Source organism: Panthera tigris, chromosome E3 (genome assembly GCF_018350195.1).
Source record: "Panthera tigris isolate Pti1 chromosome E3, P.tigris_Pti1_mat1.1, whole genome shotgun sequence".
NCBI lineage: Eukaryota > Metazoa > Chordata > Mammalia > Carnivora > Felidae > Panthera > Panthera tigris.
Genome location: NC_056675.1, coordinates 20506185 through 20532269, shown reverse-complemented (window position 1 = coordinate 20532269; position 26085 = coordinate 20506185).

Below are 26085 nucleotides of genomic sequence, written 5' to 3'. Positions count from 1 at the left end.
TCGGACGCTCAACCGACTGAGCCACCCAGGCACCCCTATTTGGTAACAAATTTAAATAAAGAGCTTATCTTGATGACTTCTCTCACTGTTGAATAGCCTGCTAAACTCAAATTTCAAGCCTACTTCACAGAGGTGCTGTGAGTTTATTTAAGTCAATGCCCTGGTATTGAGTGTTTAGATTTGCTGTCACCGTGTTTATCCACAGCTGCCAGGGAAATCTCTGCCCACATCTTTTCTTCACCATCTGTGTCCCTCACCTGGGGACAAAGTCGGAGAGGCCTGCTGGTGGGGAGAGGGGAGCACAAACATCCTGGACGAGGTTACGTCTGCCGTGTCGTTCTCCAGAGATGCCGAACCCTCTGTCCACCAAGCCCACATTTCTCTTTTCCCCCAGGTCTCCCCAAATGTGTTACCTTTTTATTTTCGAATCACTTCTCCCGGAGCCAGTGATGGAACCATTCGTCCTCTGCTTGTTCACCAATACTGTAATTTTTATCAACAGGATGCATGCATGAGTGAGAAAACAGATCCAAAGAATTAATGATACTGTAGCAAAGAGCTCCCACCCCCTCTCCCCTGCATCTTACCCCCTCTCCTCTGCATCTTACCCCCTCTCCCCTGCATCTTACGTGTAGCGACCCATGGATTCCCTCCTAAGTTGTTGGGCTTATATTTCTCCTGATGGTTACCTCCTTATCATCATACGATAGAGACACTTACATTTGTTAATATCCCATATTTAGAAAATACTCGTTTCCTTGATATTAACACTTATACAACACTGTCTCCTTCTTCCCCAGCTTCCTGTTTCATCGTTACTTATAATTCCTTATTATTTCATTATTCCTTTTTGTTCTTCTGTTGGCTACTCTTTTTTTAAGGTTGTTGCTTAAAAGCTGAAACCTTTTAAGGTGTAAGGTTTTTTAAGCAATATAAACTGAATACGAATTGAGTTCAATTCATATGAATTGAATATATCCGTTTCATACGACAATATGAAATTCTGTCATAATTTCAAATGACAGAAAAGTTGTAAAAGTTTTGAAAAGATTCTCTGCGTACCTTTCACCCAGAATCCACAAATAATATTCTTTTTGGCTCTAAATATACTGACATCACCATACGCATATGTAGATAAGCATACATATTACTGTTATTTAGTAGAAGCTTCTGAGCTGTTTGAAAGTTGCAAATGTGTTATACTTTTTGTTTCAATTATTTTTTTTAGTTTTTATTTGAGAGAGAGAGAGAGAGAGAGAAAGCATGCACGAGGGCAGGGCAGAGACAGAGAGAGAGGGAGAGAATCCCAAGCAGACTCCTCACTGTCAGTGCAGAGTCTGATGTGGGGGTCGATCCCATGAACCATGAGATCATGACCTGAGCCAAAACCAAGAGTCGGACACTTAACCGACTGAGCCACCCAGGCGCCCCTTCACTTCCACTTTAGATCGAATGTTTGTGTTCCCTCCAGCAGGCGAGGACACAAGAGTTTCCAGGTCACCACAACCTGACCACGCTGGCCCCCTGACTGTGGACTTCCAGCCTCCAGAACCGTGAGCTAGAAATTTCTGCCCTTCACAATCCCCCCAGTCTGTGACTTCGTGTTACGGCGGCCTCAACAGATAGCTTCTGAATACTTCAGTGTGAATTTCCCGAAAACCAGGCCATTCTCTTCCATAACCACGGTGCGGTGATCAAAATCAGGAAATGACACTGAATCATCACTATTATCTCATCTACAGATCTTACTCAAATTTCACCAATTGCCTGCTAATGTCCTTTATAGCACAACCAAGGAAAATTGGCTGCCTTTTTAACTGCAAATAATAAATACAGATCTCTGTTTCTTGTTTCATTTGCTTTATTCATCCTGTGCACCCTTTAATAAATGCCGTGGTTTCCTTCTGGTAGGGCCCGGGCAACGCGAGTTAAGTCTATTCCTAGGTATTTTCTTGTCTTTCTTTATTCCTCTGTATTTCCATTTGTTTGGCTGGTATTATTGTGAATGGGATCTATTAATCTTTTATATCGTACCTTGCTGAACCCTTGCATTAGTTCGAAGCGTGTGTTACCCAATTTTCTAAGGAGACAGCATATTACCTGCAGATAACGATAATTGCATCTCATCCCCCCCGCCCTGAAATTTTAACTCGTTTCTTCGTCTTGTTCCTTTGGCATCGGCCACGAAATTAAGACACGCGTCATTCCAGGGGCGCCTGGGTGGCTCGGTCGGTTAAGCGTCCGACTTTGGCTCAGGCCATGATCTCACGGTTTGTAAGTTCAAGCCCCGCGTCGGGCTCTGTGCTGACAGCTCGGAGCCTGGAATCTTCTTCAGATTCCGTGTCTCCCTCTCTGTCTGCTCCTCCCCCGCTTGTGCTCTGTCTCTCTCAAAAATAAACAAACATTGGGGGCGCCTGGGTGGCTTGGTCAGTTAAGCGTCTGACTTCGGCTCAGGTCATGATCTCATGGTCCGTGAGTTCGAGCCCCGCATCGGGCTCTGGGTTGACGGCTCAGAGCCTGGAGCCTGCTTCAGATTCTGTGTCTCTCTCTCTCTCTGCCCCTCCCCTGTTCACGCTCTGTCTCTCTCTGTCTCAAAAATAAATAAACGTTAAAAAAAAAAAAAGACACGCATCATTCCAGTCAATTGTCTGAATGTTTTATTCGGAGAAGTTATAGATTCGTAAGAACTTGCAAAACATGGTACCAGGAGGCCCCCTGCGCCCTGCAATCTACCCCCCGTCGTGTGGCCGTCTTTCCTGCCTGTAAGACACCAGCACACTCAGGAAGCTGGCATCGTTGATACAATCCACGAAGCGTTCAGATTCCGCTGTTTATAAACGCGCTCGTGTGTGCGCGTTTGTTCTAGGCCGCCCCCACCCTCTGTGTAGCTTCCTGTACCACCAGCGTCGTGCAATGACTTTTTTACGTGAGCGAAAGGAAGCATACGTTCGGCCTGAGACCCTCCCAAAGATGTGTCAAGACATTGCACGGAGGTGTTCAAACCGCCCGAGAAACACAGAGACGTGCGTCGAACACGCGCAGATTTCGACGGGTAAATTCTTTCCGGGGTAATCCTCCGGTCAGCTCATCCAGCTACACCGGCCACGGTCTAAGACGAGAAAATGAGATGACCTAACCTTCCCAGACATACAAATTAACATTTCGCATTGGGTTAACTTTGTCGAGGGGGGGGTTCGAGGAAAGAGAGACAAGATGCGAGAGGCTTGGGAAGAGCCTCTCCTGAACTGGGGAGAGATGAAGACCACGGCCACTGCCTCCACGGCCTTCTCATCTCTGCCCGTCGGTCCTTTCCGTCCTCCCCCTTCACGATGCGAGGCCGTCTCCCGAGGACGCAGCCTCACCTACGAACTAGTCCAGGCAACAGGATTTCATCTGGGTGTAATTGTGCCTCTAATTCTAATTTCTAGCGTATGGCACAGCAAGAGATACCGCAACAAGCCAAAAGTCACCGAAGGAAACGCACAGACACAGCTAAAGTGTGGGGCATTCCCCGAGGTCCTATGGGAGGTGCTCTTCCGAAAATAATGCGGAGAAAGGGGAACGCTTCGCGCTGCTGGTGGGAACGCAAACTGGTGCAGCCACTCTGGAAAACAGTATGGAGGTTCCTCAAAAAACTAAAAATAGAACGACCCTACGACCCAGCAATGGCGCTATGAGGCATTTATCCAAGGGATACAGGTGTGCTGTTTCCAAGGGACACATGCACCTCCATGTTTATAGCAGCACGATCGACAGTAGCCAAAGGATGGAAAGAGCCCAAATGTCCATCAACAGATGAATGGATAAAGAAGATGGGGCATATATATGCAATGGAATACTACTCAGAAATGAAAAAAAGGAAATCTTGCCATTGGCAACGACGTGGATGGAACTAGAGTGTGTTATGCCAAGTGAATAAGTCGTTCAGAGAAAGACGTATGACTTCACTCGTATGTGGAATTTGAGAAACTTAACAGGTGAACACAGGGGGAGGGAAGGAAAAATTAGATAAAAACAGAGAGGAAGGCAAACCATAGGAGACTCTTAAGTGCAGAGAATAAACTGAGGGCTGCTGGAGGGGAGGTGGGTGGGGGGATGGGTTAAATGGGCGACGGGCACTAAGGAGGGCACTTTTTGGGATGAGCACTGGGTGTTGTATGTAAGAGATGAATCACTGGGCTCTACTCCTGAAGCCAAGACTACACTGTTAACTAACTTGAATTTACATTAAAAATAAATAAATGGGGTGGGCGCCTGGGTGGCTCAGTCGTTTGAGCATCGGACTTCGGTTCAGGTCATGATCTCGCGGTTTGTGGGTTCGAGTCCCGTGTCGGGCTCTGTACTGACAGCTCAGAGCCCGGAGCCTGCTTCGGATTCTGCGTCTCCCTCTCTCTCTGCCCCTCGCCCGCTCATGCTCTGTCTCTCTCTGTCTCAAAGATAAATGTAAACATTAAAAAAATTTTTTTTAATAAATAAATAAAAACCAAATGGGACCTGTCACGACCACAAGGACCCTAATGAGACATGATGGACCTAATGAGTCCCCCAGTGAGGACTAAGTATAATGTGGTCTCCGGGATAACTCAGGGACAGAAAAAAGTTTCAAGGGAAAATCAGAAAATCTGAATAAAGTACAGACCTCAGTTGGTAACAACGTACCCAGACTGGTTCACTCATTGTAAAACAAAGGACGATACTAAGTCAAGAAGGTGTGGGGGGTAAGAAAGCTCTCTGCTCTACCTTTTCTATTTCTCTGTAAATCTTAAACTATTCTCAAATTCAAAAACCATCAGAAGACAAACGGGCACGATTGGGAGACTTTTAAACAGGAGCTAAATATTGGACAGAGAGTAGTTATCAGTTTTATTGGGTTGGGTGATGGTGTTGAGTTATGAGGGAGACAGAATCCCAATAATTTTGGCAATGTGTGCCATAAGCTGTTAAGTATTTAAAGATAAAGTGGCTTGGGGTGGGAACTTACGTCAAAATGATTGAGCCTAAGTCTCACAGAATGATTGCCAATAGGTTAAACCTATTAGGTGAAAAGCCACTGGAGACTTTCTAACGGGTAGATTATAGAAATTAACTCCAGGATCTACTTAACATCATCAAAGGAGACGACCGGGCATAAGGGCTTCCCGATGATGAACCCCATCAACACTGCTTACAGAATACTCTTGCCAGAAATCTAACCCGAATTCCATCAAGCCTCCCTAGCTCGCTCCCAGTTTACAGGAGGTAAAAGCGAGGGAAGAATGTGTGAAATGGCATCACAGAATGGACTTAGCAAAACCCAGAATGTGGCAAGTTGCACAAGAGAAGTGACCTGGGCTCTTGAAACAAAGAAACACAGTGGAAAACCAAAAAGCAGGACACACCAAAACCGGAAGAGAAAACCCAGAGCAAGGATTAGTCAAATCCACTGTGGGGACCCCGGATGAATCCCAATTCAATGATAAGAACTGTAAAAACAGACAGGAGGAAGCAGGCGGGGTTGGGGGGCGGGGGGAGGGGTGGCGGGAGGGCAGAGCTCGGGTGATCTGAGCACAGACTGAGTATTGGGTACTATTTAGAAAATGTTCACTATTTTAGGTATGATAGTGACATCGTGTTTGTATTTTTATTTATTTGTTTTGAGAGAGACAGACATGCCAAGTGGGGGAGGGACAGAGAAAGAGGGAGACAGAATCCCAAGCAGGCTCCACAGTCAGCACAGAGCCCGATGTGGGGCTCGAACTCCCGAAACTGGGAGATCATGACCTGCGCCGAAACCAAGAGTCAGACGTTCAACCGACGGAGCCACCCAGGGGCCCCATATCTCGCAGAGACACGGACTGAACTACTTATAGGTGAAATCACACAACGTCTGGGATTTGCCTCAAAGCAATCCAGGACTGGGGCGTAAGAGGCATGGAGTGATTGGGGGAACAGGTGGATTGAGATTGTCCCCAGAATTGTCTGTGCTGAAGCTGGTGGGGTCCATCACGCCAGCGTCTCTGTTTTTATATACAGTAGGTACTTTACAAAATGAAATCCTTAAATAATGGCTCAGCCAATGGAAAGATGAGGCAAAGGCAAAAAAAAAAAAAAAGGCAAAAAAAAAAAAAGACACACAAAAAAAGCCAAATGTTAAAAAGCTGTTGGAATCCAGCTGCAGGTGAATCATATTCAATTATGAAATGTAGTACGCCTTCTAATTTTCTGCATATTTGATCATTTTCATAATCAAAAATTAAAAATGAATGACCGAGTAGAATAATAACACAAAAGTCAGGGAAACGACTGCCTTGCAGGGGGAGAAGGGGGGAGATGGGATCAGATAGGCATGTGGAGTTGCTAAGGTCCAGAAAATTTTCCATTTCCTAAAAAGGAAGTGCACAGACGTGTGTTTATTTTATCAATGTCTTATAAACTGTGAAGGTATGGTCTGTTCACCCTTCATTTTCATGTATGGCACGAAAAATTACAAAAATACATTTTTTTTCTTCCTTCTTTCCTTTCTTCCTTCCTTCCCTCCTTCCTTCCTTTTCTTCTGTCCCCCCCCCCTTCCTTCCTTCTTTTCTTCCTTTCCTTTCCTTTCCTGTCCTGTCCTGTCATTTCCCTTTCCTTCTTTCCTTCCTTCCTTCCTTCCTCCCTCCCTCCCTCCCCTCTCTCTCATTTCATTTCTTTCCTTCTTTCTTTTCTTGTTTCTTTCTTTCTCTTCTTTCTTTCTTTTCTTTCTTTCTCTCCTTTCTTTTCTTTCTTTCTTCTTTCTTTCTTTCTTTTCTTTCTTTCTTCTTTCCTTTCTTTCTTTCTCTCCTTTCTTTTCTTTCTTTCTTCTTTCTTTTCTTTCTTTCTTTGCTTTCTTTCTTTCTTTTCTTTCTTTCTTCTTTCCTTTCTTTCTTTCTTTTCTTTCTTTCTTTCTTTCTCTCCTTTCTTTTCTTTCTTTCCTTCTCTCCTTTCTTTTCTTTCTTTCTTTCTTTCTTTCTTTCTTTCTTTCTTTCTTTCTTCTTACAGAGGGTTTGAGATCCCCTGGCACCTCACCATGACATCAAGCTCCCGGGGAGTCTTTTCCGTGTCCTGCCGTAAATCGGGGCTGGCTTAGGAACTGGACGGGGAAGGTGATCTCACACTTCTGCTTCCTTTTCTTGGAGAAGATGAGGGAGGGTTATTGGTGGTGGGAATTCAGTCAGGACTAACCAAGGCAAGGAATATCCATCATAGACGTGACACTGTTAGATTTGTGACCCACCCTTCCACCTGTCCTTCCGTCCTTCCTTCTTTCCGTTCTTCCTCACCCTCTCCTTCCCTCCCTCTCTCCTTCTCTTTCTTTCTTTTTAAATGAAGTTGAGTTTCAAAAAACTCCAACTAGCTTTCCATCTTCCTGAGAGGACGGGTTTAATCCTTATTAATTTTGTGAGAATCAGAACGAGGCTTTTTTGTGAATTGTGAAAATACCGTGAGAGCAGGCAGCCTCCCTTGGTCTGATTAAAGGGGAAAGACGTCACACGGAGAATGTGGCCAACAGGAGGCTGGGATAGGGTCAGTCACAGAGGAGACACAGGACAGCCAGCCAGCCAAGGGACAGAGACCCGGGCCCCGGGCTGGACCCCTGATTCTAACATGAGGGAGGACCTACCAGAATGTTCACTTTTTCTTGCTGTGCGACCCCTGATCCTACTCTGAATGGCACTTTTCTCTCCCATAGATGTTAATCAAGTCCTGCCAACTATAGGGGACAGACCAAGAAACCAGAGGAGTGAAATAGTTAACTGAAGAGCGTGTGCCTCATCTACCTGGGCAGGTAGGACTCAGCTGCAGCAGCCACAGAGACCCAGCCTTTGTTTTTCATCTCAGGAAACTCGGAATCTGACGTTTGAAAGTGAAATATCCCTATTTCGCATGTTGGCACATAATTCGATTTAAAAAGAAAACAACAGCAACAACAACAAAACCAAAAAACAAAAAGCAAACACAGTAAAGCCACTTAAAAAAAACCACCTTTGATTAAAGATGGGCTTCCGTTGGGGCGCCTGGGTGGCTCAGGTCATGATCTCACGGTTCGTGAGTTCGAGCCCCGCGTCGGGCTCCGTGCTGACAGCTCGGAGCCCGGAGCCCGCTTCGGATTCTGTGTCTCCCCCTCTCTCTGCCCCTCCCCTGCTCATGCTCTGTCTCTCCCTGTCTCAAAAGTAAATAAATAAAAACATTAAAAAAAATTTTAAAAAAGGATGTACCAGATACTGGATAATACCTGAAGGACCTCCCCAATGTTAGCAACCTGCATGAAAACAATTTGGCTTCGAGGTTAAGGAGACATGCTGGGGACCCAGAAAGACGTCGGTTCAAATGGTAGCTCTTCCCCTTCTGGCTGTGTGACATCAGAAAAGGCCCTCAACTTCTCTGAGCTTCTGTTTCCTCCCCTGAGACCGTGTAGCTGCCAGAATGAAAGGAGGACGTGTGCACACAGGCGCCTGGCACGCAGGACGTGCCTGGCACACAGGACGTGCTCGATAAATGGCACTGATTGTAACTCTTGACTTTCACCCAGATATGTGAGCTGCATACTTTTGAATCTGGAGGACTTTACGCCAACAGATAATTGGAGGAACTTTTGCTTGCATGATGAGTTCCTCAGGAAAGCATAGCAGAAAATTCCATCGGGGGAGGCTCAGCCATTGTGTGGACGATGCAGAGCGGTGTCCTGGAATCTGCTGCGGGCTATGTTCCGCTCTGGAGTTCATCTCTTGATCCCGAAGACTGAGGATCTGAAGACTTGAGGTCCTGTGGGTAACAAAAAATGGAGCAGATGCCTACGACGAAGCTAAGACCAACTCGATCTTCGATTTAAAAATATATTAAGTACTTTCTTTCTTTCTTTTTTTTTGGTAGCTTTAGATTTGCAGAATCGTCTTCAAGACCCTACAGAAACTTCCCGTATACACTCATCCAGTGTCCCCTATTGTTAACATGTTACATCACCACGGTGCATTTGTCACAACGGAAAACCAACATCGGTGCATTTGTATTAACTAAATTCCAGATTCCATTTCGATGCCACTGGTTATTTTTTTTTTCCTGTTAATAATACCTCTTGCTGTTCCAGGAGGCAATCAGAGGTACTCCATCGCTTTTCACCATCCCCTTTCCCCCTACCTTCTCTGATCTGTCCCAATTTCTTAGTCTTTCCTTGCTTTTCGTGACCTGACAACCTTGAGGGTACTGGCCAGGCGTCTGGTAGAATGTCCTCCAATCGGGGCGTGTCTGGTGAATTTCCCATGATTAGACTGGAGCTTGGGGTTTGGGGGAAGAAGTCCACGGAGGTGAGGTGCCCCCAGCATCACATCATATCTGGGGGCACACAGAACATTAGCCTTCATCACTTGGTCACGGTGCTGTTTCCCAAGCTTCTCCCCTCTCTGGTTGCCATTTTTCCTCTTTCCAGACTTTATTCTTCGGGAGCAAGCCATTAAGTCAAGCCCACCCTCAGTGGGGAATCCCAGGAAAGGAGGAAGGTTAACCCCCACCTTCCGAAGTGGAACATCTCCATAGATTAAACAGAACTCTTCTGTGAGCAACTAACTTTCACCTTGTGTGACACGTTAGCCCCATTTTACAGGAGTGAAAATGGAGGCCCAAGAAAGTCAAGCAACTTGCCCGAAGGGGCTACATTTATAGGGAACAGAGCCTGGGTTCAAACTGCCAAGTCTTTGACCCCAAGGCCTCTCTTCTTTCCAACGCTCAGTGCCAGACTCCAGCAGCACTGCCCTTGACCCTTGCCCTGTTTCTGGTTCCTCCTCTGCGTGTCGTGTCGTGACGTCTCCTTGGCAACATTGTCTCTGCCGTCTCCTTCAGACTGAGAATGCTTGGCTTCTGTCATCCACGAAATGAGTTAAATCACTGACACAGAGAACAGTCTGGTGAGTCTTTCTCAGAATTGCTGTGTCCTTGTGGTCACCGAACCCAGGTAAGGACTGAGTCATGCTTGTTTCCAGGTTCTGGTGAATTCCTGTGGGGGCAGCTCTCCTCGCTGCCTCTGCAATTCGGGGAGGTGCCAAACGTACTCACCAAGCCCCCGGCACCCTAGAAAGTAAAAGGCACAAAGAAGCGTAGAAAACGCTGTTTCTGTTACCCCCTGGAACTTCGTGGGAACAACAATGTTTTCCCGGTGTCTGTCTTTCTAGCTGAAGCACATTCGCAACTCAGTGATTCCCCCAATACTCTAAATTTTTTATACTTCCCTGATCAGGACTCTCTTTCCTGCAAAATAAACTCCAACCCAAGTGGAGTCAAAATTCCAACTTAAGTTCATTCTGGCCAAAAAAAAAAAAAAAAAAAAAGAATAAGAAGTTATCATTCCATTGAACTGAAAAGTCTACTTATGGCTGTTTCAGGTATGGCTGGATCCAGGAGCTCTAAAGACACGGTCAGGATTCTTCCTTTCCATTTAAATCTCAATTCTCCTGTGTTGGCTTCAGTCTCAGGCAGGCTTTCCCTAAGTTGACCTGGTATTTTCCAGCTTTCTGGGCTTCCAGAAAAATAAATGCCTCTGTGTTAATTGTTCCAGCCAGTCTCCATCCCGATTCTGATTGGCCGAAATACGTTCACCTGCCTTATCTACTGCCACAAAGTAGTGCGCAATAAACAGCTACAAAGCCTCACTGGCATATAAAAACATTTATTTACCATGGATGCAGAGTCGTTTGAGGGTCAGCTGGTGGTTCTGCTGATGGTCTCGCCCCCTTCCCTGGTGGGTCAGTTGTGCGACGGGGGTGATCCTGCTCTGTTCTGCATGCCTCTCCTCCCCCAGCAGGCTGGCGAGGCATGTTCTCCTGACGATGGCAGAGGCGAGGGGACGCACACCCGTCGGCAAGGGCACAGCGACTTGCCGTCACTTCCGTCCCAGCCACTTGGCCACGACGCACGGCAAGCCGGCCCCCGTGTCAGGGGTGGAGAATTCGACGGCTTCTAGAAGGCGGTCACGTTGTGTCTGGAGCCCAGACCTGTCTTCAACCGAAGTCAACTCATTGTATGTCTCATCTCACATCCTTCTCATGCTTTGACATTGTTTTCACCCCGTTTTAGCGCCCTCATAAAGGGAATGCTCTTAGGCACCTTTCGCGGATTATTCCTTATCGTCGTTTTTTAGCCACAGGTGACGCACAGGCAGAGTTTTGCCCCTTTTGGAAAGGATGCTGTCTGGCTGAATTCAGCTCATCACGCTAGCACTGTAGAAGACCCTCTTGATTTCATCTTATTTGTTTTAAGTGTATGCATTTCTGTCGAGAGAGACGGAGACAGTGCGAGTGGGGGAGGGGCGGGGAGAGAGGGAGACAGAGCATCTCAAGCAGGCTCCGCGCTGCCAGCACAGAGCCCGACGCGGGGCTTGAACCCACGAACGCGTGAGATCCTGACCTGAGCCGAAATCAAGGGGCGGATGCTTAACCGACCGAGCCACCCAGGCACCCAGAAGACCCTCTGGAGGAAATTCTCTGTACCAGGGGGTTTGGAGATGAGGACCCACAATCTATAAACAGGAGTGATAGTATCTCCTTCTTCTTGGCAAATGTCGGGCGATTTGGAGACACCGGCGAAGACGTTGCCGAACGCCCAGGCTTCCTCGCCGTCCTCCTGCGAGTCAGTCCTCCGGGACAGATGATGGCTCTTGGAAGCTGGCAAACGCCTTCCGAAGAGATAACGTGACTTCCATTCCTGTGTTTCGACAGGAGCCGATGCCAAAGGGCTTGACAGCATCTAATCTCTGCGACAATTCTCCTAAGAGCTAAAGTCTCTCCTCTCTCAGGGAGCCGGGGTCTCATGAGTGGCCTAGGATGTGGCCGCTGGGAGGAGGGGTGGACACCGCAGGGAAGACGGGAGGAACCGTCTCCCGGGCTCAGGAACGTGAATGTCACCGGTTGCCGAGAGGGGCAGTGACGCCCTGGGAAAACTTCGACCCCGCAGAGCACTTCCATGAGTGGAGCCGGGAGGCCACGAACAGCTCTGTCCATACACACGGAGCCGCAGGAAGTGTAGGCTCCTGCTTGGCACGCCGTGTGGACCCTGGGCTCTTCTGGGAATGGCGCTGAGGTCTTCGCTCACCCCACAACCGTTTAGGGAGCCCCTACGAAGCGCCAAGCCCCAGAATGCCACAGTGGGCCGGACAGAGAAGACCCTGCCCGTGTGGGAGGGCCGTTCCCTCCAGGAAGAATCCACGCGGCGTGCCCGGAAGGTCAGCAAAGGGAACACAAAAGGAAATTGCTGAACTTGCAGGACACGGATGAGGTCTGCAGCCAGACGAAGGAATGATGGGTAGCGGGCACACCAGCTGAGGAGGGGGCCTGCCAGTCACTGGATGGGGCCCAGGGCACGTGATTCTCAGTTACGCGTTCAGCAAATCCCTGCGGAGCATCTTTGTCACAGGAGGCATCAGGTGTTGCGGATACGAAAGGGAGCAAGATGCCCACGGATCGCTACCCTCACAGAGATTAGGGTTCAGAGGGGGCAGCAGATGAGGAGAGGAGGCAGGGTCCCCCGGGGAGCGACTGGGAAAGCCCACAGGCCTCCGGGAGCAGAGGAGGGGCGAGAAGGTTCCTAATGGGGCCGAAGAGCTTCAGGGTCTCAGCGAGCGATGACAGCTGGGGCCAGTGAAGGTGCAGGGAGGGAGGGTGGGGAAGGCCCGTCCTCAGTGGAGCCTGGCACCAGGGTCCGGCTCAAGGTCCCGTCCAACTGGGTGGGGGGCATATGGCAAAAAAAATGAGGCTGGAGAATAAAACAGTAGCTCAGGCAGGGAGGGTAAACTCGCACCTTTGCAAGGGAGTCTGGACTCCAACCCCAGGTCGGCGAGAATGATGGCAGCGGGGAGGGGTGGGGGGGAGGTGGTTCAACAGGTGCACGGCATGGCCAGAGGCCCGTGCAAAAGGATCCCTACGCCCTTGGCCCGCCCAGTGGATAAGAGAAGGCAAGACCCGGGCCGGGGAGCCAAAAGCTGCACCGGCGGGCGTAAGCTGCGGTCCCCGTAGAGGCGTCCAGAAAATGTGGTCAATGACACGCAGGCCCTGGGCAATGCTGTCAGGGCCCTGGCCTGTTCTCCACCTCCACACGATGATAAAAAAGAAAAAAAAAAAATTCACAGGCAAGAGACAGGACCCTCCAAGCAATTGCTTACCAGGCAAAACCTCCCAAGGCAGCAATACACGCTAACAGCCCGGCATCTGGCACCGAGAGGCACGCGCTCATATGAGCAAACGGGGCAATTAGAGTTTCCCAGAAACAGTTACCTAAGCTCGAGGGTTTCTTCGGAGTTGCTCGGAGGAGGGGTGAGAAGGAAGAAGAGGCGCAGAGGAAGAAAACTCATCGCCTGCTTCCGGCTGCCAGATTCAGCTGCTACAGACGGGGGCACCTGCGGGGAAGCACAGGCAGATTCCTGTCTGCGTCTCCCTCCCTGAATCCACCCGGAAATACTGGGAAGGGTGCTGGCCATCCTGGGGAGCTGCAGTCCCTTGGCCCCCGGATGTTGGAAGGAGGGACCCCCCCCAGCCCTCCTAGGCAGTAGAAGATAGCATTTAAGCCCATGTTCATCAATTTTGTTGGCAAACTAGCCTCGGTTTCTTTGGGTGCAAAATGGGCTTCTTTTTTTTTTTTTTTTTTTAAGTTTATTTATTTGTTTTGAGAGAGAGAGAGAGAGAGAATGAGCTGGGGAGGGGCAGTGACAGAAAATCCCAAGCCGGCCCCTCACCGACAGCAGACAGCCCGACGCGGGGCTCAGACTCACGAACCGTGAGATCGTGACCTGAGCTGAGGTCGGCCACTTAACCGACCGACCCACCCGGGCGCCCCACCGAATGGGTTTCTAACAACAGGGCCTATCTGATGGGGTCGCCGAGGGATCGAACGAGTCCTCACAACGTACCACGGTCAGGCGGGCGCCCGGCACCGGGGGCTAATCATTTTGGTTGCTACCGCGTGGGATATGCTCCCACAGCTACGGATTTCGAGCAGTGGCGCTCTTTCCGGTGTGCAGTGGGGGTGTCTCAGTTCCGGAAGGGAAAGAAGCCACATCCTCCGCTCTCCAAACCAAAGGGCCGTTAGGCCAAAAGAGTCTGGCACGTGCCAGGGTTTCCGGCAGCTTCCCGTGGCCGTGTGGCCACGCCAGGCTGCTTCCCCAAACACAATACGCCTCCAGTTAAGTTACTTGACGTACCTAACCCACAGGCACCTGTTTGTGTTCCTCTCTGTCTGCAAAAAGAAGATTCTCATTGTCTGGAAGGGAAAAACAACAACCACAAAAACAAACCAAACACAAAACCCGTAATAATCTGCCAGGCATACGGACAAACCCTTTCACAGACAACAAAACCCCCAACAGCTTCTCATCAAGGGCTCTTCAGCCTGTTTCTAAACACTCACAGGAAGGCCAGGCTGACATTTTACACATGATTGACTGGGAGAGCCAGGCCTGTCAGGGGTAGAAACCACTCGTATCTACAAAGTCCTCACTCTGAGAGTAGCGTTCTGACCACCGAACTCTCACCGAGCTGATGGGTGCAAAGCACCCAGCCTGCCTGGTACTTAGGTCCTCTGACCCCAAGGTCAAAATAAAGTTGAGGGTCTCTTTAAAAAAAAAATTTTTTTATTAAAAGTTTCTTTAATGTTTATTTTGGAAGGAGAGAGAGACAGAGCGTGCGGGGGGGAGGGGCAGAGAGTGAGGGAGACACAGAATCCGAGGGAGCTGAGCTGTCAGCACAGAGCCCGACACGGGGCTCGAACCCACAAGCCACGAGCTCATGACCTGAGCCGAAGTCGGACACTGAACTGACTGAACCACCCAGGCGCCCCTAATTTATTATTAAAATTTTTTTTTAATGTTTATTTATTTTTGAGAAAGAGAGAGAGAGAAAGAGAGAGGAGAGGAGGGGCAGAGAGAGAGAGGGAGACAGAATCCGAAGCAGGCTCCGGGCTCCGAGCTGTCAGCACAGAGCCCGATGCGGGGCTTGAACTCACGAACTGCGAGATCATGCCCTGAGCTGAAGTCGGACGCTCAACTGACTGAGCCACCCAGGCGCCCCAATTACTTTTAAAGTTTATCATCTTTGTCTCCTCAGCAGTCCATGCGAGAAAGGCTTTGTTGGCAACCACCGTTGTACCTTAGCACGTAGAACGGCTCCTGGCACTTAGTAGATACTCAATAAACACGTTTGGAATTCACGAAAGCACTGATCTCGGAGGAACCGTGACCCCCCAGCCGGCTTCAGGCACAGCCCTCTGCTTCGCCCTCCTTATGAGTCAGACCACCGTGCACTTCAAGCTTTATCTTCCTTTGTTTCTTCTTTGGCTGTGTCTCCACGGACTTCATTCCTGAACTCACCATTCTGCTCCTTCCCTTTGGATGGGCATCTCTGTTTTCCCTAATTCATCTGCAAATGCGGAAATCCAGTTGAAACTGCCTTAATCGTACATAAGTAATGTATCGCCTCAGACGACACAGACCGATAGTAGATCTCGATTTATCCGGGTAATGAATGGAGTCCAGTAGTAGATTTAGCTTCGGATAATGAATACCTGTCAACTGAATTAAAAAGTGAGGGAGGGCGCGAATGCACGAGTCTCCCTACCTCCGGTGAGCTCTAACGTCTCAGGGCTCAGTGCAGGGGTCGAGAAAGAGGCAAAGTAGAGAGATGGGGTCCTGCAAGCCCTTGTTTCGGCTGGATCGACACGTCTCCTCTCTGTCTTGCGTTTTAGGGGGATCTTCCTAAGACTTCATTTGATTAAAAGGGTTCTGCTACTTTGCCAACAGATCTTTGAAAACCATCGCTGTAGTGGGAAAAAATCAAGTCTTCGAAATCTCGAGGACCTGAGGCGGAATCCCACACCTTAATGGGTTTCGTGCCAAAGAAAACGCGACCTCACGATGGTCTGCAAGGACCTACGGTCTGTCCCCTGCCGTCTTCCAGCCTCATCCTTCCTTTGACCACATGGGCCTTCTTCCAGGCCCTTGGGCTTCTCCGGGCTTTGCTCCCTCACAGCCCGCGCACATGCGCACCCTGCTGGAATGTTCTCCCCATCCCCATCCCCATCCTTTTTTATCACAGCCTTCACTGGTCTGCTCAGTGATGTCTCAGAGAGGCCATCCGGGGACCTGCTGCCTAAAGTAAACTTCTATCTGTCCTCTTTCTCCGCCCCACGAGGGTCTGCTTCTCAGCGTGAATTAGTTCAGTAAGCCGTGTCATCGCGCGTTTGGTCTCCTCAACCGTGACCCTGCAAGACAGAGACGGTGCCCGGCTTGGGGTGCCCAAGGCCCAGAACGTTCCCCTGCGTGAGGCGGTTTCTCATCAATATTTGCTGAATCGAAGAGAATAGTTGTAGGACATTGACTGCAGTGTACCCGGACCTCAGTGTTCTCATCTCTGTGTTGGACATAGTACGATCCACCCCTCCGAAAGTGACAGGCATGCCGCACAGAGCACGTCTGACGCTGGTGGAGGCGGGGGACACCTTCAAGCCAGCCGCCTCCCTGCTGTCCTGCCCGCTGTTTGCGGAGGACGCAGCCAGGTGAGCCTTGCCGGAACTCAAGCGTCTTCTAAATCCGGAGCCACCCTTCAGCTCTGAGGCTGATGGGGGCCAGTGATGCAGCCTGTCAGCCTCACGCTGCCACACGTCCGAATACACAAACTGAAAAATTAATGTCCCTGGAAGGCATCGCCTCCCTTCCCGCACACACCGCTGACCTTCTTGCCTGTCTGCGGCTGCAGCGAAACCGAGGGCACCTGCTTTGCTCGGTCTTGGTGCAGCCACAGGGACAAAGGGCAGCCCGGAGGAGAAAGCATCCGGCGGGAATCTCATTAGCTGGGAGAGAGAACCGGAGAGAGAGTCTGGGGTGAGAGCAAAAGCCCGTGTGATCTCTGCCTCCAGTTTTACAGCCCGTCCCGAAACCCATTCACGTGGACCCTCAGAGGGCCGGCTCCAAAACGGGGCCCAGGTAAGGCGAGGGAGGGGTGTGCGGGGCGAGGAAGAAGAGAGAAGCGTTAGGCCGCGACCCTGAATCTCATAGATTCTCAGGCACAGCAGCGCCCTCCAAGGACCTTGCGCGACACCCACAGGTAATTCCGCTGCAATTCTTTAAGCCTGATGGCCCGGGCCGGCTCAGCGTTTCAGGATGACGCCTACCTCGGCCGAGACCATTCTCAGGGCCCCAGACTCGTCATCAGGGCCCTCCTCTCCTTGTGGTCTGAGACTGGGTCCCCAACCTGGTCTCCCAAAGTGGGGAGACCAGTGGCATCATCTGGGAGCTGGTTAAAGCTGGTTACCTGGGAGCATTCAGGCTCCACCCAGACCTCCTGACTCCGAGCCTGCCTTTGAACAGAGGACTCCCGTGTACCTGGGCATTGGAGGAGCCCCCGCCCCAGAAGCCGTGATGGTTAATTTTAGGTGTCAGCCTGACGGGGCCACGGGATGCCCAGCTGGCTACTTAGACACTGTTTCTGAGTACATCTGTGAGGCTCTTTCTGGGAGAGCTTGGCATTCGATTGGTGGATTGAGTAAAACAGATGGTCCTCCCCTGGGTGGGTGGGCATCGTCCAATCCGCTGAGGGTCTGGGTATCACGAAAAGGCAGAGGAAGGCTGAATCTGCTCTCTGCCTGATCGCATGAGCTGGAACATCAATCTCCTCCTGCTCCTCGGCTCGCCCAGTTCTCGGACCTCACACTCAGGCCCGAGTCTGCCCCACGGGCTCCCCTGGCCCGCAGGCCTTTGACCTTTGCACCACCAGCATTGCTGGGTCTTTAGGCGGCAGATGGCAGAATGCGGGGTTTTCTCAGCCTCCGTAATTGTGTGAGTCGATATCTTATAATAAATCTCTTTCTAGAGAGAAAGATAGATCAATAGGGATATGTTTTTATGTCTGAAAATATATCTGTAACTATAGCTGTATATCTATGTAAAGATTATATGTATATATGTATTATCTGTCTATATATCATGTATATTATATATATATATATATATATATATATATATATATACGTCTATCTGTCTACCTATCATCTATCTATCCATCTATCTACCTCCTATTGGTTCATTTTCTCTGAAGAGCCCTGACTAATACAGGTGCAGTGTCATAACACATGGGTGCTGCCCATCCTGATGTGTGATGTGACACAGTCTGGCATTTAGCGTTAGGCAATGAGCGTGTGTGTCTGCCCTGTTCGTCTGCGAGACTCTGATCTCTCTGAACCGCAGCTGACTCCTCCGCACACATGGAGGGCAGGAGCACCCCTTCCTGGGGCTGTTGGGGGACGCGATGAGCCCTCACGATGAACAAAGCGTTCCTCACGGTGCCTGCCACAAGCTGAATGCCCGGGACAGATCAGCTTGGATTGTTACAGCTAGCAAATTGTTTCTAGTAACAAAACATCCAGATTTGTGAATTCTCTACCTCCCTTTCTTGCCCCTCCCAAAAATAGATACGCTTGCAGATTCAAGGTAACCTTAGACTAGGTGCACCCGCAGGGCACCTGGGTGGCTCAGTCGGTTAAAGGTCCGACCTCTGCTCAGGTCACGATCTCATGGTTCGGGAGTTTGAGCCCTGGGTGGGCTCTCTGTTGTCAGAGCAGAGCCTGCTAGGGATCCTCTGTCTCCCTTTCTCTCTGCCCCTCCCCTGCTCGTGCTCGTGCCATCTCTCTCTTTCTCTCTCTCTCTCTAAGATTAAAAAAACATTAAAAAAAATAATAAAGCAGTGGTGCTCAGCCTGGGTTATAGTACCCTCATCTGGGGAGAATTTCTAAACCCGCAGAGACTGTGAGTTCAGTGGTGGGGGCCTGGAGTGAGTATTTTGTAAAAGCATCAGGGGCTGGGAACCCATGAAGGAAGGGAGGAGAGATAAGAGGCCTGAGCACGAGATGCCCCACAATCGGCCGTCAATAGCCATGCGTGAGTGGTCACCTTCAGTCTCCTGTTACCTGAGAGGCCGAGCTGGGTCCCAAAGAGGACAGGGGACAGTGATATGTGCTCAAACTAGGGAACCTAAATCCCCTTGATTTCTCCTAATCAGGTCAAGGAAAGGGGCAGGGCTGGAAAGCGGCTTTAATCCTAAAATCCTTGCAGGCAACTCCAGGATGCAGCTGGGACACAGGCCTGACGGGTATCTGACCTGGACGGGAAATTGATTTCTGTCTTTGTGCCTCTTTCTCTCATGGAGGGCTGATGTCAGGACGGGCTGGCGTCCTTAGAGAGTGTCGTCCATTTTCAGGAGGAAAATGGCCTTTGGAGAGACAGAGTTCCTCTCTTAAAGAAGATTTTTAGCCCCCAAATTATGTAAACAGACCAAAATTATTATATAATATACAGAGATGCATAAAATATTTAAGTGTATAATATTTAAAAATCTATAAATATAAAATATTTAATACATCATTTAACATTTATATTACATCTTCAATATATTATGATTGTTAATATAGTGTATTAATATATCGCATACGATTACATTAATATAATATATGCATTTATATGTAAGTTAATAAATTTAGGTACTTTAATAAAATATGTTTATTACTATTATTAATATATTGCTTATATTATTATCAATATAAATATTATAAATGTGTATTTATATAAATATCATAAATATTTAAAAACTGTAAAATTTTTTAATGTTTTCATTTTGATGGGAATCCTTGGCAGTGAATGTCTTTAAAAAAAACCTCTTCTGGTAAGGGCTTGACTATGTCGACCACCCTCTTCCTCTACACATAAAGATAGCTCCCATCCCATGAAACCCAAAACGTAAAGTTAAAAAAAAAACAAGCAATATCAGGGTCCGTGTGCCCTGGACAAATATTACACTATAACCCATCGCCGTTTCAATAAGAACCCTTAGAAGGCGACAAGGAACAAATGATCCCTCTTTACAGATGAGCACATTAAGGTGCCAGAGGGGAGCTGACTCATTTCAAGGTTCCACTGATCTCCAAGCCCATAGGGTCCTGCCTCTTGCTTGGAGACAAGGTTCATTTCAATTCCAGAAAGCAGGTCGACTTTCGGGGTGCCGTAAGAAGAGCGCCACCGCGTCTCAGGAAGCATTCCTGCCCTTCCTGCTCTCCTGTGTCAGCCTCGCTCCTGATGGGCACGGACGGTAAGCAGGCTGGCGTGAGGTCAAGGTCACAGAAGCAGAAACGTGAAGTTGCCTGCCCCCAGCCCCCGACATGGTCCCCAAGCAGCCAGGGGTCTACATTCTTGCCCCTACCCTATTTCTTTCTTTCTTTTTTTTATTTTTAAATATTTATTTATTTTTTTGAGAGACAGAGACAGACTGTGAGTGGGGGAGGGGCAGAGAGAGAGGGAGGCACAGAATTCGAAGCAGGTTCCAGACTCCCAGCTGTCAGCACAGAGCCCGATTCGGGGCTCGAACTCACGGACCGCGAGATCGTGACCTGAGCGGAAGTCGGACGCTTAACCGACTGAGTCACCCAGGCTACCCCATTTCTACCTTTGCTCAGTCCGGCAACAAAGTGCCTCGGATTGATCTCCCTTAGCTGATGCTACTGACCCAGAGGGCACTTCCCATGAGCCAGGAGCCACACGAAGTCATTCATTCGCTCATTCATTCATCCAACAAATATTTATCTACCAGCTGTCAGGAACTTTTTGTGGGTTCTTCCATGGAATTCTCATTTTGGAAATGCCCTAGGGTAGGGAGTATTATTAGGGAGACACGTGCTCATACGCCTTGCTCTTTGCATATGGTAGTACCAGCAGGAAGCAGGATTCACACTCAGGTCCCCTGTGCCTTGAGCCCCCAGACGCAACCAGTCCCCTGGAGGTCTTGCCTGTGCCTCCCACCAAGGCCAAGCCTGCCTCCCCAATCCATGGGACCACCTCAGCCCAGCCCAAGGGACGCCCCCGGCCCTGGTCAGAGGAAATCCTGAGGCTCCCGGCATTTTGAGGGAGAAACAGACCTGATCAGAATTGTCTAATGGGAAACCACTACCATGCTATGGAGACAGACCATGACAGAAAGGGGGGACGATGAGAAGGCCTGAAGACGGGAACAGAAATGGACAAGAAGGGAGGAGAGAGGTGAAGAATGGGACAGGAAGGACAGGAGAGGAGTGGCAAAAGGGAACAAAGAGGAGAGGAAGAGCAGGGAGACCAACACGCGGGGGACGGAAAGAGAAAGAAACAGATAAGACAGAGGGGAAAATGGAGACCCAGACTAGACCCTGTTAGAAAACTGGAGGAGACAAGGGAGGGGAGAAGCCAAAGGAAAAATAGAGAAGGAGGCAGACGGCAAGAGACAAGAGAGGCAGAAAGATACAAGACGCGCCCCCTCCCCCCCCTCCCCAACAGGCACACCAACCCTCCTGGGGTGTGTTTGCTTTAGTGTCATGTTCCTCTGAAAAGATCCCGGGAACGCCTTCCCCCGAAGCACCCGTGAGCTGGGCCAGGGTGCGGAGGACAGACAATCAGCCGCCCTGGAAAGGAGCCAACTCCCAAGGTAAAATTGATGCTGCGTTTGTTCGTTCTGACCTGGAATGTTCCCCATTGCGACGCCCTCTTCCTCATCTTCACCAGCACCTCCTCATTTTGACGTCTTGCTCAGCGCTGGACACTGTAATACGTATTTCGCATCATTTGATCGTGACCCCAGACCTATGTGATGGCACAGATGTTGTCCTCGTTCTCTACGTGAGGCTCAGAGAGCTTTCCCAAGGCCACAGAGCTGGTAACTACCCCTAAGGCCTTGAACCTGGACCTTCCTGACTCCCACATCCACCCGTGCAATATCTTCCCCTTGGCTCCCTCGGGCTCCCCCAAATAGTCTGGGGCAGCTAGGCTGCTTGGCTCAGAGGTGACGGGCATCTGAGGCCACCAGGAGGCAGCGGTGGGGGCAGGCCTGAGGGGAGTCCTAAAATCCGGAAGGCAGAAGGGATGAGGTTTGGGGTGATCTGTTCATTCTCGGGAGGACTCCAGATCCTGGTTTCGGAATAGGCCCGGGGGCAGAGCTGAAGTCGCAAGGAGGGTGGCTCCTTCCAGGCAGGTGTCGGGGTGGCAGACATGATGGGGAGCCAGGAGCCAACTGTGCAAATGGGGCACAGCGGTAGACAGCGGCTGTGACCCTGGGGACACCGAAGCCCTGGGCTCTCATGGAGGCAGCTCTCTGGTAGCAAGACACCATCTGATGGCCCGTCTCCGGACGGGACCCTTTGCCTGGCTCTGGAACTGGGCAGCGTGTGTCTGTAGGAGAATGTCATGGGGACTGCAGGTGGCAAAGCTGGGGAACACAGGAAACAAGAGATCAGAGCCTGCCAGCCCGTAAGGGAAATGGCTCCTCTCTGTCCCACATCAAAACCTCTAGGGCCGTACCCCGCTGTGGAGTAACAGCCCGTGTAAACAGGCCGTTAAAATCCAGTGCACTTAAGTACCATATGGGCTGGACTTGCTAAGAACTGGGCACACCCAGGGGAAGGGCCCTGGGCTGTCTCCACAGGGCTGGGCCCTTACAGATGAGTCTGCGAGACTTGGGCTGGAGGAAGGGCCCCGTGTGCACAGGGAGACCTGCGTGGACGTTCCGTGTTCAGGGAAGTTGAGGGTAGCTGCTTCCCAGGAAGGGTGAAACGAAGAGAATAAAACCGGAAGTGAAGGCCGGGCATGGATTGCAGAGGCCCACTTATATCACGCGTGGGAACTTCAGGGCACGTTCAAAATGCTTGGCGCTCACACAGGCAGAAGTGCGCGGCTTATGGAATGCTAAAGGTCGCATCCTCACACCCCTTTGACCGTGGAAATGGCCATGATGTTTACCCCAGGAGATGGTGAAATTGAAAAGGATAGGGATTTACTGTCCCCCTAACTTATCCCATTGTCTCTAATCTCAAATTCCCGTCCTCCATGTTTATTTGTGACTGAAGTCACCCCTCTGCCCTACGGTCCTGTTAAACAGTCTGCATTTATCCCATCCAGGTCAAAGAGCCAGGACTTAGGAGCCATACGTTGGGGGACAGGGTCTAAAATCTTGAAGGTTGGAGATGATTTTAAAAGGATTTTGGAACCTCCCAGCGCCACCGGTGTATCCAAAGAGCCAGAGACGAGGTACTGGAGAGGAAAGGGCATCTTCCTTCATACCTGGGCAACAGCCAAGACCCTGCCCGGCATTATGTGCCCCCAAAAGAAGCTTTTCACAGATCCCAGGGCATTCTCTGAATGCACTATGACAAGAAGCTGATGCAGGGGAATTCTTAAACTTGTTGTTGCAAACTTTCTCTCCTTGGGGACCTTGAGAACACTTGACGTTGTACGGGAGGAACGAGGAAGGTGTTAGAGGCATTGCCCGCCGCATCATCTCTCACGGCACATGGACCTGAGGCACTAGATCTAATCCGAAGAAATGCACAAACTAGATAGAGATAAATAACAGACCAGGATGGCACCCGCCCAAGTGTTTTGAAAGAACTCAAGGGTGAAATTGGGCAAGGGTTGGCCAAACTGGGGAACCGACCTTTGCAAATGGCCGCTCTGCTGAGAACTGGAGCACCCCTGACCCACAGAGCAGCACCTGCGAAGTCCCAGGTCAGTGAGGGGAGTCTCGCTCCCCTACCAGGCCATGGGGCACTCTAGGATGGAGAGAGAAATCAACAGAGAAAAAGTTACGTGACCTCCTCCTTTCTCCAAGGGCAACGTAGTCTGATTCATTTGCTCACGTGAAGTGGGTTTTCCAAAGGAGAGTTGGCTACGTTCCACCACTGAAGACTCTGGAATGAAGAGAAATTAGTTTGGGGAATGAGGGAGAAGTTTTAATAAGGCTTTGGGACTGGCTTATGGATAAGGCAGAATCTCCATGCTTTTATCTCTATAAATGGGAAATTTGTTTTTAAGTTAATTGTGAACAGCAAGGTCCCTTCAGCCCGTTGGTGGCCACCATGACAACCCAACCTAGACCTTCTTTGAGTCACCTTTCCAGAGCCTGCTGTAGACCCCTTCAAAAGAAATCTGTCTTCTGTCCTTCCCCTGTCAGGATCCCTCAGCCAACTATCCAGTCCTGAAATACGTGTACTGCTTCCGGGTGTACATTCTAATATGTAACATTGACAAAACTGGGTCTTCTAGGAAGGTACAATCCAAGCGAAGAAGAGTGGTAGGCCATGGGACAGAGATTCTTGGCATCTACAAAGGAAAATGATATCTCTATTTGCACAGGAGATAGTATAGAAATGGTCCATATGGGAGGAACCCAAGACCATTCAGCCACCAACCCTTTATTTCAATAAAGTTTTATTGAACGCCTGTTGTGTGCCAACACTCTTTCGAGTATTAAGGAGATAGAATGGAATGAGACATAACAGACCCTGACCACATCGAATTTATATTCCAGTGAAGCCAAGTCATGCAAATAAACGAATTAATAAAAACCAAAAGTATGCACGGTTGCAAAATTAATAAAATAAAATAAAATAGGGCAATGTGATCCAAAGTGGCAGTGTGGGGGCCACTCTAGGTTGGGTGACTAGAGAAGGCTCCTGGAAATTTGTACCTCTTCACCCCCTTCCCCTGTTTTGCCCATCCCTCCACACCCCCTGCAACAAATAATTTGTTTTCCAATTTGAGTGTGTTTTCATGTGTTAGCTCGTTCACCTGTTCTGTGTTTTAAATTCCACACATAAGCGATCTCATATGGAACTTGTCTTTCTCTGCCGTGTTCACTCAGTGTAGTGCCCTCTAGATGCCTCCATGCTGTCACAAATGACAAGATTTCATTCTTTTCTACAGCTGGGTAATATTCGGCCACATCATCTTCTCCCATTCAACCTAAGCAATGCTTCGGTCGCTTCCCTATCTTGGCCGTTGTAAACAGTGTGGCAATAAACAGAGGGGGGCCTGTACCTTTTTGAGTTAGAGGTTTCACCTCCTTTGGGTAAATACTCAGCAGTGGATATGCTGGATCATGGGTTAGGCCTATTTTTAATTATTGGAGGGACCTCCATACTGTTTTCTGCCGTGGCTGTACCGACTTACATTCCCACCAACAGTGCATGGAGGTTCCCTTTTCTTCACATCCTCCATGCTTCCTATTTCTTACCTGTCTGAGGGCAGCCATTCTGACTGGTGTGAGGCGATACCTCGTTGTGGTTTTGATCTGCATTCCTCTGATGATGAGTGATGTTGGGCGTCTTTTCACGTGTCTGTCGGCCATCTGGGTGTCTTCTTTGGGAACACGTGTATTCAGGTCTTTTGTTTGCTTTTTTGCAAATTTCCAATCATACATATAAATAAGCCATGGGGATGAAAAGCACAGCATAGGGAATGCAGTCAATAATTTTGTAATGGTTTTCGTATGGCGACAGATGATCACGACACTTACACTAGTGAGGATTGTGTAACGTGTAGAATTGTTGAGTCTCCATGTTGTACTCCCGAAGTTAGTATTACATTGTATGTCAATTACACTTCAATTACAAAAAGAGAAGGCTTCTGTAGGGAGACATCTTTTTCTGAAGAACCAAACTTCTCAAGGAATCAAATGAAGGCAAGAGGAGATTCCTGAGCCTTAAGGTGCAGAAAGTCTTCAAAAATAGGTGTTTGGCCAAAGAAAGGTCCTGAAGTTCAGTGCTTCTGTGACCCATGTGACTATCGACCTGTCCAAGAAAGGCTCAGAGGCAAATCCAGTCTTGATATGAACATGAAACCATGGCTAGTGAAAAGCTAAAGAGATGTGGTCATGGGGTTTGGGGGAACAATATCCCACGTGGGTTTGGGACCCGAGGACACCCCTGTGCAACACTTTTCTTCTTTATGGGAAATCAATGATGCTAACAATTGTTATTATTACCTATTGTTCCTAAGCAAGCTACACTACTCTCTCTGTTTCCCTTCCAAAATATAGCCTGAATATCTAACAAAGGGAAGACAACTCAATCATCTCTCCATTTCCTGTTAACAGTTACTTTTTCTGTTGTTTCAACCAGACCTTCCAGACCGTTCCATTAAAAGAATCGTCACAAACATGCCTTAGGTGTTCCAAATAAATAAAGAAGGATGTGATTGGATGCCAGCGTGGCACCACAATTCCTGCCTGAGGGAAGTGAAGAAAGGACTCAAAAATACGTCTGCTCATGCTA